At 34.2% G+C, this 16,166-nt stretch overlaps 1 protein-coding gene across 1 annotated transcript in view; it reads left to right on the top strand.

Moving 5' to 3' along the window:
* Positions 1-16,166, top strand: part of LOC138706618 (chromatin assembly factor 1 subunit A-B) — a 479,650-nt gene that overhangs the window by 150,668 nt on the left and 312,816 nt on the right. The gene's annotated exons all lie outside the window — the stretch shown is intronic.

Here is a 16,166-nt window from a genome sequence, read left to right as displayed (position 1 = left end):
ATTGTCGAATTTTAAGTTGGTATTCTCTCCGTCAACTGAATTCTAGTCAAATCGTCGGAGAAGTTTAACACGTATGACTCGAGGCTTTCCCGGCGTTTGATGTACTGGTAGAATAACTCTTCTCGGGTTCTCAGCCAGGTGAGTTGGAGATTTGCTTCCAAGCTTTCGACGGCTAGCTCTGCCATCTTCTTCAGGGAATGAAGTTTAACACGGTTCGTCTTCTGGAATATACTGGACGTACTTAAACTATTCATCTAACCCGTGATGCAAATTCCTTACTTTCTATTTTTTCTCTGCACGAAACTACTCTGATTCTTCAAAATATCGATTTCTATAATGCATTCTTGACGTTTTATTTTGTTTTCAATTCTTCTGATGCAGTGCCTATATTATGTCCGTTTGTACACTGATTACAACTTACGGAATACTATCCACACAAATAAATTCAACACATAGAGAGCAGAAGAACAGATTTTTATCACTCTCTGGTAGAAAAATGTTATTTTGAAAATTCTTTTTCTTCTTTCTTTCCGGGATTAGGTCACCAATAACCTGTTCCGGTCTCAAGTCCATCTTTTCCTCGGTCGTCCTTGATCTTTTCTACCTTGTATATTGTAATTATTTTGGGTAGTCGTACTTCTGTCATTCTGTCTAAATGTTCTTTCCATCGATGTCTATATTCAATTATTTTTTCTTGTACAGAAAATATTCCTAAATCATTTTATAGACTCATTATATAATTTATCCATTCTTGAATATCCTTCAAGAGTTCTTAAAAACTTCATTTTGGTAGCTTGAATGTGAGACATATCTCCCTTTGTTAAAACACATGATTCTGCTCCATATAAAAGAACTGGAATGACCATCACCTTGTAGAACCTAAGTTGTGTTTCTCTTCTAGTTTTTTGTAGGGTTTTTCGTATTTTATTTATTTATTTATTTATTTTGCTAATAATTGTAACATAAAATATAATATAAACAGAAAAACTTTAGCTCGCCCCTGAAGGAGTAGAACTCGTGCTCAGGGGCGGATTCCTAAATTTAAATTATGAAGTGTATAATACAATTTGTTTTATATTGTCTACTACACAATAAAAATATATAAATCTAAGTTTACAATTTTTCATTTTTTATAAAATCCATATATAACTTTTTAAATTTAACACTAGAACTATTGGAATTGACAAGATTAGGTTATTTGAATATAAATTTGTTATATATTCTTGGGCCTATATTACTACTATCATTAAGTACTGTAGCAGTGTTGCATTTTGATTCAAATAATCTTAAAGAATTCATATCTTTTGTTTCATAACTATGAGCATACAATTCAAAATTATTTCGAGTTTTATGTATGAAATTAATAATAGAATATAATAAATTTGTCTTATTTTAAGAACATTAAAGTCTAAAAACAAATTTTTGAGATGGGAAATCAGTAGGTTTATGAAGATAATATTTTAATTATTTTCTTGTGTAATAAATAAAGTGGCTTAAGATTGGATTTTAATAGGCTACCCCATCCTATAATTCCATATAGTATAGTATAGTCGCACACATATCTGATATCGGCTTAATTTATTTTATTAATAAGTATTTAATGAATTTCAATCTTAAGGCATATAAACTTGCAAATGAATTTCATGTATCACATATATTGTTCTCTATTTTCCTTGTTATTTGCATAATATACTATTATAGGTCCAGATAACATGTTTTGTTATATCTGAAGATGCCCTAAACGGCGAAAACGTTCATATATTGTTATTGAATAGCAAATAAACATTTGAAAGTTTATATGCCTTAAGATTGAAATTCATTAAATACTTATTAATAATTTACCAGGCATATTGATATATTAAAATGAATTGTAAATTAATTTATTTTGTATATCCCTGTCATAATTAAACGTAATATCCGACTCCAAATAATTAAAATAGGCCTATGTTGTGTGTTCTGTTATTTCATAATTTATAACTATTTTAGCTCTTAAAAGTAGTTTGCCTTGAAATGTCATCACTTTTGGTTTTGATATTGATATTTTAAAATCATATTCCGGTCCTAATTGATTTAACATATAAATGGTTCTCTGTAAATCATTTCCTGATTTCTTTATATTATTACCAGATCGTCTGCATACATTAAGGGGACACGCTACTGAGTTTTCGTCAATTTTGGCCAATGTTAAAAGTTAATTTTTTTTTACTGATGAACTGTATTGACTAGGAACAAACCCATGCACCTTTCATTGTAGGTAGTCTTAGCATCATTTTAAATGTTTAAGAAACAAGTTATCTTTATATGAGACCAGATATTTGTTTACTAAAATTATAGACACTTTTTATATTTTATTTTTTTCCGCGTACATCTTTCAACATAAAATTTTGAAAATAATTGTGCACATGTAACTCATCAACATCTATTCGATTTTAAAATTTCAAAAACTTACAATAAAAATTGTGGAGACTAGAAATCTCAGTAGCGTGTCCCTTTAAGACATTCATATGTACTTTATCTATGATATTTATTCCTTTTGGGCTGTATTTTTATAAGTATGGCTCTTATTTGCAACCAACTGATTAAACCTCTTTTAACTTTTTTTCTATCTTTGTTGCAGGTAAGTGCAATAGTCTGGCGCCCCCTGGTGTTACATGTATGTAAAATATAATTCATACTAACATTTACATTTGATGTGGGTTTTAGATGTAGGCTATCTATGCAGAACAAGATTCGTACAGTATGTGTATTTTGTCCGCCTGATAACATGTAAGAAACGTACTTATTTCTTTATGTGGTGCAATCAAGATTATCATGGAAGTTGTGCTATACGGAACACTGATTCTTTATCATAATTAGAAATTTATTGCGAGGTTCTAAGTACCACGTATTTTGCAGCAATATTTAATGGCTCGTTACCTTTACGACTTTTATTAGTTTGAATTAGTATAAGACAGTGGTACTTCTTACGTGGCCCTCATCTTATGGACAGAGAATTTTCCGGGTAGCGGTCTCTCAAAGATTTGACAACAAATGTTCTAGGTTATCCGAATCATTTTACAAAGCACTAAGAAATGGCGTTCCTCCTACTCATCGTTTACTCATATTTGTCGCCTGTGTTTAATGAAATTTTATTTATAACCATGTTAATAATCACTTGTTTTTATTTACGTAAACAATGATGCACAAAGTGGCCAACACAAAAAGATACCTTCATACACAATCTATGCTATATTGACATTGGTTTAGAGTGATTTATTAAAGAATATATTCAAGTCTAATTTAGAAACATGTTAAACGAATTATCATTGGACCAAAACGGAATGTTCCCTAGACTAAATAATCGTGTGTTAACTATTTGGGTACACTAGCAATTAAGAAACATTTTAAGGGGTCAGGTACAGCTTACAGCAGTAAAATTTTTGGAAATATTCAACATTTTTCCTCCATTACTGTATCTTGTACAATAATGAAAATTGGTATGTGTAAAACACTGTCCTTCTGCTATACGAAAAAAAATATTTTTACGATTTAAAAGAATTTCTTATATTTTTTTTTCAAAATTAAAAATGGTGGCAGTTCACTGTGCAGTGATCAAGCGTTTACCTCATAACTCATAAACTTGTTAATTTTTACATTTTCTCTCTCTTTTATTTTATTTCTGAAACTCATATTTACAATGCCATGCTCTTTCAATTACATTCCTTAATAAATAATATTTTTTTTTTATTTTGTGGTAGAAGAAAATACTGATACTTGACCATTTTTAAAATGAATTTATTTTTTATCAGACAATCTATCAAAGGAAGAGAAGTGATCTTGCATCATATTGTAGTTATGACATGTATAAAAACACATAACAAATTTCATCACAGAATGTTGGATAGTTTTTGAGTTATGTGGGAAACGCTTCATCACTGTACAGTGAACTGAATTTTGGAAAAAAAAGTAAATATATATTTTTTTAAATCGTAAAAATATTTTTTTCATATAGCAGAAGGACAGTGTTTTAAACATGCCAATTTTTATTATTGTGCAAGATACAGTAATGGAGAAAAAGCATGTTGAATATTTCCAAAATTTTACTGCTGCAAGCTGTACCTAACCCCTTAAAAAATTATCCCTGCACCTGGTAGAGGGGCAGAGAAGGCCTGACGGCCTTATCTCTACCAGGTTAAATAAATAAATCTAATCTAATCTAATCTAATCTAATCTAATCTATTGTGTACTGCGTAGACCAAATGATCTTATAGTCACCTTTATCGATGCTATCCATGTATTTGCATTTCTTAGTCTACTTACTTTACATCTGGACAGGCACATGGTGGGACTCTTGCGGCGTGGCAACATCACACTGAAGACGACTCACAGATCTGCTAACGCACTGTAGTACACACCTTTACTCATGTGATTCAGACGTTGCGTAGACCACAGCTGGCTGGTTATTTATTCATTTGTTTATTTATAGATCCCGTTATGGTAAAAGTTGATACGTTCCAAGTCGGTTGCCATGGTAACGTCTCCATAGAGAGAGCTTGCGGTGGGCGCAAACAAGTCTGGTGCTCTCGACGGCAGATGGCTCCCCATTCGCGCGAATTGGATTAGCTGTGTCATAATTCAGCGATGCCCTCGCAGGGACTCCCCGTTTCATTTGCGCACAGCGTGGCTGTCTAAATATTACAGCGCCAATTGGACGGCTGAGTGGGACAGTGGACTAACCGCAACAAATGACGGACGGAGAGTTCTAATCGAATGTCCACAACTGTGACGCTTTCATAATCATAATCACAAAGATTTGTCATAAGCACCAAATAAATGCTATGGACATAGTCAAATGTACAATTATTTTTAGTCAAATACCATAATTAATATGTTATAGGGGAGACTGTTGTACCTTTAGCATAGTGCACCTTTGAACATTTTTTGTACAGGGACATCATTTTATTTTTACTTGCATTTTTTATTGTACCTGCATTTCTGAATGTACTTCACTCTCACCCCTTCACTAATGTCCTTGCTCCCGTCAGACACACAAACTTACGGCCGCTGTTACATTCAAAGTCTTCAAGCAGTGAAGTAAACACTGCAGTGTATAGTGTGTTTCATAAATATGATTGCGTTTTCTATAGAAGAAAGAACCTATATTGATAATATCTTACTAAAAATTATATTCAGGAAACGATAAATTCAATTTCAGAGAATATGCTTCAAAATGTTTTTAATAATAGGCCTATGTGTAAAGAATTGAAGCCTGCATTTTAATGAACGGCAACCATTTTCAGCAACTTGTTTAAAAATTCAGATTAGCTTTTTTTGAATTGAGGTGGCTAGAAGTAAAGGAATGCTAGTGACATTTGTAATAACATGAGTTAAGTGCATCCAGTGTAAGCAAAAGTATCTAAAATTTTAGTGGCAAAGGATATTTTAATCGCATCACACATTAAAATTTAAATAAAAAATTTCACCGATTTTACGAAAGCTTAAATATTTAAACCCCATTTTCTCAAAAGTAACTTAAGTGCACTTACAGCCCTTTGCTAATGACCCCCTCAATTTAAATGCACTCTCTATGTTGTATGATAACATCGATAATTAATATGCTAAATAAAGTAGACATTACATAACAAACATAGCCGCCTGAAAAGTTGAGTTTTTGAAAAAAAAAATGTTACTACTCTACTGTATTTTGATAAATTCCGTAAAAGTAATGATCAAACTGAAAATCGTAATATCGTATTTCCCTACAACATAAATGGATACACTACTTTTCTCTCCTCCTATACCTAGTAAAATGATTTGTTTACATATTGCACTAGTAACATCAAACTCCTGTAATGGAAGGGGGGTAACAGTGTTTCCGAGTATAGCCAGGTTAATGTTAAAAATGTTGGTAAAAATAAAGTGATGTCCCTGTATGTTGTAGGGAAAGCCGCTAAGTAGCTCTGGTAGTAGTTTTGGTTTGGTTTATTGCAAAATATGAGTTATGTGAACGAAAGAATCTTTTCTAGTACCAAAAGTAAACATTTCGTACATTGATATATGTTATCTAACATAAAACCAGATTGTATTTGTTACCATCCATTAAGTACGGTGTGTTCGCTATCATCTGGTGAGTAATAACATATTTTAATTTCCATGATTTATTCGAATCTCTAGTTCTGGGAGCCATATTTGTTTAAACGTGCACCCTCTTGTACCTTTGAACACAGAACATCGTGTACCATGGAACATGTTCTATTGGTTTTGTCTTTCTTTTATTTTAAGATTATGTCACGAAATAAGTCTGGAGTTAAGAGGTCCCAAATTGATCCGGATGCCTTGAAGAAAGCTGTTGAAGCAATTCTTGTTCCTCCAGGAAATAAAATCTAAATCAGAGAAGCCTGCTCTGGTTTATGATTGCAAATACATTTTAAATATGATTGTCAGTTCTTACAACTATATTCCCACCTATATTACATGTGTTCTAACTTTCAATAGGGTATGTTCTAAGGTACATGAACCTTTTGTACCTTTGAACATATTAAATTTTATTTTTTCCATCCTTAATAGATGTGTAGAACAGGAAAATATATACACGAAGTTGTAAAGGAATTTTCAATAATTATTTAAAGTATTTTTTTTTATTTAAAAAATGTAATTTTCCCAAAATTAAAAAAAATAAAATGTGAAAAGTGTTTAAAGGTACAACAGTCTCCACTACAATATTCACAGGAGTCAGGTTAGTAGAAAAAATGTCAGAAGGAAGTGAAATTGGTAGAGGAGTACGTCAAGGATGTCATTTATCACCCACCCTATTCGAAATCTACTTGGAGGATTTAGTAAATAACAGTTTTCAGAACATGGGAGGAGTGATAGTAGAAGGAAGAATAAAGTGCATAAGATTTATTGATGATACGGCGTTGTTAACAGAAGAGGAAATGATACTAAAGGTCATGGTAATGGAGCTAAATGACAGCTGTGAGTAGTATGGGATGAAGATAAATGCAAGCAAGACTAAGACCACAGTTACATCCTCTTTCAAATGTTCTGTAGGTCATTCATATACAATGTATAGTTCAGGAAATATAGTCGTATGAAATTAGATCCATCTTTTAAAATCACCTTGTATATCACTCTAGCTAATCTATTACACACTGTATTTAAATGAGGTTCTCAGCTGAGTCTGGGATCCAATGTTATACCAAGAAGCTTTGCATTAGTTTGTGCATCAGGATAGGCTGCAAGGAGAATAACAATTCTTGAGTTTTATTCATAGTTCAAAGATAATCCATTAGCCTAGAACCAATGCTTAGCCAAATTTAAAGAATGCTGCATTGTAAGGTTTAGGATCTCCATAAAGTGTAGTGTCATCGTCATATATAACATTGTCATCACTAATATTACATGATGTCCACACCTGTGGAGTAACGGTCAGCGCGTCTGGCTGCTAAACCAGGTGGCCCGGGTTCGAATCCCGTTCGGGGCAAGTTACCTGGTTGAGGTTTTTTCCGGGGTTTTCCCTCAACCCAATACGAACAAATGCTAGGTAACTTTCGGTGCTGGACCCCGGACTCATTTCACCGGCATTATCACCTTCATATCATTCAGACGGTAAATAACCTAGATGTTGATACAGCGTCGTAAAATAACCCAATAAAATTAAAAAAATATATTACATGATAAGTCATTTATCATTTTAAAAAAATCAATGTGATCCCAAAACAGATACTTGAGGAACTCCATATTTTAAATGCAGTTCATACCATTTGCGATACGCCATGAAAATTATAAAGAAGAATAGATACATTCCAAGAAAACTGTGTGTGTTGTCCTTTGACTGTGGATACAATCAGAGAAGTGAAATGTGAATTAGGTCACTCTGGCTCTGAGGCCTTCGGTTCAGCTTCAGGTTTGTTGATACGGCGCATGGATTGGACGCCAAGCTTAAAAAAAAAAAAACTTGAAATCCAATTTGCAGCTTAATGTCTGTTTGTCTGTCTGTCGCTAACTAGACCACTTGATTACAAAGCAGAGCCAATATTTGTTGGCTGTATTTATCTCTGCTCATCACCATCAGGACTATCACACTATAACCTGAGTAGTGAATTCCACCTTGTTAGTACAGTAAGATCAGTTATGCTTTCCTCGCGGTACGGCGTGGGGTTTTTCCAATGAGCGAGTCTTCACTCGTTTGCCACGCACTGAAGAGAGCAGCAAACCTGCTTGCTTATTTTTTGATCTTGCTGACTGTCGCAGTCGTAGCGCAGCTGTTTTCGGGTGTGTGTTGTGTTGATCGTTTCTTAATTCGACAGTATACATAAAGTGTATTATGCCTCGTGAGTTTACAACGGTACAGCTTGTCTTTATTTTCGTTTCATATGTGTTAACTCAGCTCGTGAAGTTCGAAGACGGTTTCAAGAAAGATTCCCGAGTGTAGATGCTCCAGATCGTAGAACAGTCCATAATCTTTATAATTCATTTCAGGAAAGTGAAAGTGTCCAGCGTAAGAAACCAAAAAATCAGCGTAGGGTTCTCACCGACGCATAGTGTGCAATTTTCCCGATCTAGATGGACAAAAACCAAATTTCGACTTGTTTAGTTATGCATAGGTGAATATGAATTCGTGTCCTTTAATATTTGAAGAATGTTGTGAGTAATAGCTTTTACTGATTTATCAGCGGAAAACTATATTTAGAAGGGTAGCTTCTTGTCTATGCGGATGACGTGAATATGCTAGGAGAAAATCCACAAACGATTAAGGAAAACGCGGAAATTCTAGTTGAAGCAAGTAAAGCGATAGGGTTGGAAGTAAATCCCGAAAAGACTAAGTATATGATTATTTCTCGTAACCAGAATATTGTACGAAATGGAACTATAAAAATTGGAGATTTATCCTTCGAAGAGGTGGAAAAATTCAAATATCTTGGAGCAACGGTAACAAATATAAATGACACTCAGGAGGAAATTAAACGCAGAATAAATACGGGAAATGCGTGTTATTATTCGGTTGAGAAGCTTTTATCATCCAGTCTGCTGTCCAAAAATCTGAAAGTTAGAATTAATAAAACAGTTATATTACCTGTTGTTCTGTATGGTTGTGAAACTTGGACTCTCACTTTGAGAGAGGAACAGAGATTAAGGGTGTTTGAGAATAAGGTTCTTAGGAAAATATTTGGGGCTAAGAGGGATGAAGTTACAGGAGAATGGAGAAAGTTACACAACGCAGAGCTGCACGCATTGTATTCTTTACATAAAATCCTGATGTTTGAGATGGGCAGGACATGTAGCACGTATGGGCGAATCCAGAAATGCATATAGAGTGTTAGTTGGGAGGCCGGAGGGAAAAAGATCTTTGGAGAGGCCGAGACGTAGATGGGAAGATAATATTAAAATGGATATGATGGTAGAGACTGGATTAATCTTGCTCAGGATAGGGACCAATGGCGGGCTTATGTGAGGGCGGTACTGAACCTCCGGGTTCCTTAAAAGCAAGTAAGTAAGTATTTATCTCTGCTCATACACCATCAGGTCAATCATACTATAATCTGAGTAGTGAATTCCACCTTGTTAGTACAGTACGATCAGTTATGCTTTCCCCTGTAACACGGGATTTTTCCTATGAGCGAGCCCCCACTCGTTTGCCACGCACTGAAGGAGCAGAAAACCTGCTTGCTTACTTTTTGATCTTGCTGACTGTCGCAGTCGTAGCGTAGCTGTTCCCGAGTGTGTGTTGTGTTCATCATTTCTTAATTCGACAGTATACATAAAGTGTATTATGCCTTGTGAGTTTACAACAGCACAGTGTGTCTTCATTTACGTTTCATATGTGTTAACTCAGCTCGTGAAGTTCGAAGACGGTTTCAAGAAAGATTCCAGAGTGTAGATGCTCCAGATCGTAGAACAGTCCATAATCTTTATAATTCATTTCAGGAAAGTGAAAGTGTTTAGCGTAAGAAACCAAAAACGCAGCGTAGGGTTCTCACCGAAGAAAGATTACATGACATTCGTAATCGTTTAGAAAATTCTCCTAGGAAATCTCTTCGTCTTGCATAACAAGTGGGATTTTCATATGGGTCTGTGCAAAGAGCTACTAAATTATTGCACTTCAATTCGTATAAAATAACTGTGGCACATGCTCTTCAGCCAGGTGACCCCGTACGTAGGCGCACATTTTGTGAGTGGATTCTATGGATTCTAGAAAATGTGTACAATGGACAAATAGATCCACATTTAAAATTCTTCTCGGACGACGCCTGGTTCCACGTCCACCTCCATGGTGAAAACAATCGTTACTGGAGTACTGATAAATCTGACTTCGTACATGAAGTGCCCTCCATGGTGACAAAATCGGTGTGTGGTGCGCCATCAGTGGTGAAAGAATCACCAAATTCATTCATTTATTCATTCATTCATTTATTGTATTCCATAGATCTTACATGAGCAATGAAGCTTTAAGATGTGGAACAAGTCAAAATTTTACAATATTACAATTACAATTTTTACAATTTTACAATTTAGTAATTTTCTACAATTTTTACAATTTTGTGCCGTTTTTTACAATACTTTGGCGAAATGTAGTGAGATGAGGTGAGGTGCGAGGATTCGCCAAAATATTACCCGGAATTTGCCTTTTGGTTGGGGAAAACCTCGGAAAAACCCAAGCAGGTAATCAAATCAAAGGGGTTGATGCCAAGGACTCGCCATAGACCATCCGGCTTCAGTCCCACGGCTGTGGAAAACCTCAGAAGAAACCAAAGTCCAAAGAGGGATCCAACCCAAGCCCGAACGCAGCTCGCAGCGCAGAGAGTCTGCCAACTGAGCTACATCGATGGCTCTACTAAAAGTATACAATACATAGCCAATCAGATTATTAAATTTACAAACGCAAACGATCATTCTTCAGTTGAGCTATATGTATAATATAAAACGAGTAAGTTAATTAAATTTAAGGCATAAACAATTCAACCAGTTGTGATATACAGAAATTGATAATACATATCATACAAACTACTTCAAATTACAAACACAAACAATTTATTACTATAGCTATATAGATTACTATTCAATTTAAAGCATATACAATTCATCGGTCAAAACTATACAAATATATACAATACAAAGTAGCATACTGATGCAGACAAAGCTCAGATTTCTCCCAGTCCCAGCTGACCCGACGTCTTCTTGATATCTGAATTGACACGTACGGGTTTGGAACGTGATCCGAGTGCTGACGTAATAATCTGCCATCTTTGCTCCTGAGGATGCGGATATTTCTCCACGAGCGCAATGTTGTCACATTTACATTTGTTGTATTTGTACCAGACATACAATGCGGAAATGTTGTACGCATAAATATGTAAGAACTTAGATCTGTGGTTCCTAAACGTTTTTTTTAATCGCGGATCTCTTTTAATCACCAGATTAATATAGATATAAATTTAGTATGGGTCCACATTGATATTCTGTACTTATTTAACATCGACATTATGTCTACAACTACATTAATTACCATGCATAGCCATGAGTTCATAAACATGCAGTAGTATTTGTAAACTGCATGTATTTTTTTTAGTAATTACAAGGACTTTTTCGTTTATATGACGTCATTCCATTTTCGACCAATGAAGTGTAATGAAATTTTCAATTCTAACCAATCACAGTCAGACTTTGCGATAATTTTTGCAGCTAGATTTATCGCTATCAATTTATCGCATGGTCATCCTTTTGTTTAGTCGTTGTCGCCAACTATTTCCCCGTAAATTGATGATCATGAATACATTAAGATACAACTACACGGTTAAAACTTTCTTTCAACTTTAAAGCAATGAATGCAAGATTGATATTTAATATTAATTAATATATTTACGCAGTGAAGACGACGTTCAAAACGGCGCACCATGTAGAAACAAAATCTTCATGGATCTTAATTGAACGTACCTTTTAAACTTGATTCTTTCAATATTCTTCCCAGATTGCACGCATACGCGATTGGAATATTGAACTGTGTAGATGCAGCTTTAGTTCCGTTACACACCACAGCGAGAATGAGTTTGTCGAGTTATAAAAAATGCTTTGGTGTAGCACTGATTGTAACGGTCGAAATAAGACACAGCTGACATTGGTCCTACTTCCACAGGTAACATAACCTATAAGTAGCCTATAAAATTTGTATTTTGTGAATGAAATGAAACAATTAATAGAAAGTCAGATGTTCAAATTTATGTTACATCATCGTATATCAACCCAAAGACCTTGCATAGTAATAATACGGTCTTTTCATCAAACTGCCTTCCGTATGGCGTAATAAAATTCGTGTTTTAATTAGGCCTATCTATACAAAGATGGCTTCACTGTGTAGCAACATGTCTCGCTGTGAATACATAAGCATTGGTATATAGCTGTCCCCACTGTTACTGTTAAATTAAATTGTGATTTCAGCAGATAATGAAAATGTATTTGTTATAATAATAATAATAATAATAATAATAATAATAATAATAATAATAATAATAATAATAATAATAATAAGAGAAAAGTGCAGTACATGTAACTAACATTGTTAAACCCAATGACGTTATAGTTACTTACCGGTTAAAACTGTATTTCGCTTTTCGCAATTGGCATTACTGAATAATATCGAATTTCTTTATTGCAATAATCGATATTCATCTACGAGTATTTCAACTTCATTAATGTCTGAATAGGTTAAGTATTCGTTAATATACAATTACTAACATTTTGTGATCGAATTTTAGGGATATATTATTTACATTTTTATTTTATTCACGAAATAGTCCTAATAAATGTCACGAGAGGTCTGAGATTTCCCAGATAAATCTCAGACCTCTCGTGACATTACTACAGAATAATTATAAAAAATTGCCTTCAAATTGCAAATGTGAAGAACTGTGTTGTTTCCTCGTCTCAACTCACCCTCCTCTGTAGCATTTTCATTGTCGGTTTTCGCACTTTTCACCAACGTATTCTAACACTGTTTTAACCCTTCAAGTTTACGTTAAAAAAATGTATTTTATTGTTCTTACATTTGGGGTGGTTTGTTTCCAAATGTCTACGCAATTTTGCTGGCAATAAGGAACTGTTACTTAACATTTTATTACATAGCACATAAAGAGCGTCCGGAGCAATTTTATTGCCTGTATACGTAAATCCAAGAATCAAATACGATTCATCATATTTCGTTTCTACTATGATTCACTCACAATTCATACAAATTCACAAATTTATTCACAATTTAACATTTGAAATGATACATATGAATAGATGTATGACTTGAGGCTTTCCCTGAAGAAGATGGCAGAGCTAGCCGTCGAAAGCTTGGAATCTAATCTCCAACTCACCTGGCTGAGAACCCGAGAATAGTTATTCTATATGAATAGATACCCGAAATGAGCATATGCTCGTGCTCAGGTACAGTCCAGTAGTCTACATAAATTTTACAGAGATCAATAATAATGTTGATGATAGAAATAATAGTAACAATAATAATAATGATAATAATAATAAGAATAATAGAATAACCGTGACGGAGATGATACAAAGATAGTAATACAAATTAATTCATTAATAATAATAATAATAATAATAATAATAATAATAATAATAATAGTAATAAAAACAAAAAATATTTACAATAATAAAATAAATACTAAGACGGATAAAATAACATATAAAACCATTTAGCGAGAATTAACACAACCTAAATAAGCATATAATAACCAGGAAAAAAAAATGACGAACTCGAAAATCGACGTATCGCAGACGACAGCAACCGCCGTATTGACATTGTGTTATGCATTAATAGGGGCGTATTTTGCGGGCTACCAGGGCTACCGGCGGTAGCCCAAGAAAATTACAAAAGAAAAAGTTTATAATATAACATAATGTAATAATTTTGTATTATTAGTTTTACGATAGTAATTAAAATTAAAGTAATTGTTAGATATATTTTGTGTAATAATAGGGTCAGCGGTAGCCCAAACCCTTTAACTAGTATACGCCCCTGTAAGGGGGGAGCCGAAGGTCTACGTAACTGCCGTTCTCTTCGAATCTTCTCATACAATCATGGGAAGTTAATGCTGAAAAACAATGTCTACGAGTGAAACTGTTCATTATTACCAGTATAAATACAAATAATACTGAAATATATTAATCAAGTTTCAGTTATAGATCTCCCCTTTTGTGCAAGAGGTATCATATCAAATTATTTTATGAATGGCGGGGAAAATATAAATTTCAAGAACTCTCTAGTGACAGAGATAGTGACAAGTACAATCAAGTGTATCTGTGGCGATGCTAAGAAATCATTTATTGGAGATATACACTGTTATTAATTAAGAGAATGATCTATTTATATTTATTACAATGTTTTATTTTATAGGTTACATGCATCAGATAAATACAATAAATATTAGTAACATATAATGCTAGTAGCACTTAAAATAATAATAAAATTTATCAAAAATCATACAAACATTTTCACTTTATTTTTAAACTTGAGAATGTGTAGATTGCTTAGGTCCGGATTATTTTTCAATACTGAATTGTATAGTCTTGGTCCATAATTCCTACTGTGTCTTAATCCAGGTGTAGTATGGCATTTAGGTTCTGCCAAAAGAGTTAGGACATTTCTTCTGGTGTTATGTATATGTTTTTCAGTTATAAAATTCATTCGATTTTTGTGAAAATAAATTAGTACTGTATGTTTATATATTTGCTCAATTTTTAGTACTTGGAATTCAGAATAAATAAATTGTGTCGGATAATCAAGCGGTTTTTAAATTAGCAGCAACGGGGTGTGACACATGACAAGATGATCGATTGGTTTCTGAATTTGTAGAACTGTCATTTTTATTGTCTTTTATTAGCCACCGATCCATTGAGGCGACACTGTATAATATAGAAATAAAATTATTCGTAATATTAAATTATTAATACTCGTATTATTATGATCGGAATCAAAGACACGTGGTTATTAACACATAGTTCAACACGAACACCTCACATAAGCGGACGAAATTAGTTCATTTAAAAAAATATGTGTCAAAATTTATTTCTGACTAAATAACATTGCCAGTCAAATTTATTTTACTATTAAGACATGTTTTTTTATTGGGTTATTTTACGACGCTGTATCAACATCTAGGTTATTTAGCGTCTGAATGATATGAAGGTGATAATGCCGGTGAAATGAGTTCGGGGTCCAGCACCTAAACTTACCCAGCATTTGCTCGTATTGGGTTGAGGGAAAAGCTCGGAAAAAACCTCAACCAGGTAACTTGTCCCGACCGGGAATCGAACCCGGGCCACCTGGTTTCGCAGCAAGACGCGCTGACCGTTACTTCACACGTGTGGACTTAGGACATATTTCCGAGCATATTTACAGAAACTTATTCTTACAATGTTAGCCTCGACACAAAAAAACTACAGGTATTCACACACACATTACACATTCGATTTAGAAAATTAAGTAAATTTTGTTACCTCTGAGACTACAAAGAAGCCCTTTTATGTGTAATCGAGACAACTAAAGTTTTCTCGAATAATGTCTATTTCGTTTGAATTAATAATTAATATTTGAGGAGAAAAATTCGCTCCGGCGCCGGGGATCGAACCCGGGTCCTAGTTCTACGTACCAAGTGCTCTGACCACTGAGCTACGCCGAATTCAATCCACAGCACCGGGTCGAACTTTCCTCCTACAGTGTTGTTTCCCTTTTGTGGCCTGACTCCAAGTTGGGCACATACGTTGACGTTTATATTTCAAGTCAATTGCCATTATACAAGGGGCGCACTCAGCTGAGTGATTAATGGCCGGGATTCCGCAGTAAAGTGCACAGCAATCTGTACAGAATCATGCACTGCTAGCTAGACGAATTTACATCTTTAGTAAATATTTCGTTTGAATAATAGTTTAAAAAAGAACTGGGGACAGTAAAATGATTCTCAGCATGGCATGGAAAGTGAATTCTTTCTAAACGATGAAGACTATAATGTCTATATAATGAAGACTCTGTTCCTCCATTCACTGTTTGAGTCGCTTGAGAAACTTCTTGCCCCAGTAACTAAAACTTACCCTAGTACAAACCCTAGTAATGCCGCACTTCGATTATTGTAACGTTTTGTTAAGTGACCTAGTTCTGAACTGTCAGTCAAGTTACAGCGAGCTCAGAA

Source organism: Periplaneta americana, chromosome 9 (assembly GCF_040183065.1).
Source record: "Periplaneta americana isolate PAMFEO1 chromosome 9, P.americana_PAMFEO1_priV1, whole genome shotgun sequence".
Classification (NCBI taxonomy): Eukaryota; Metazoa; Arthropoda; class Insecta; order Blattodea; family Blattidae; genus Periplaneta; species Periplaneta americana.
This window is presented reverse-complemented; position numbering and strand designations above follow the sequence as displayed.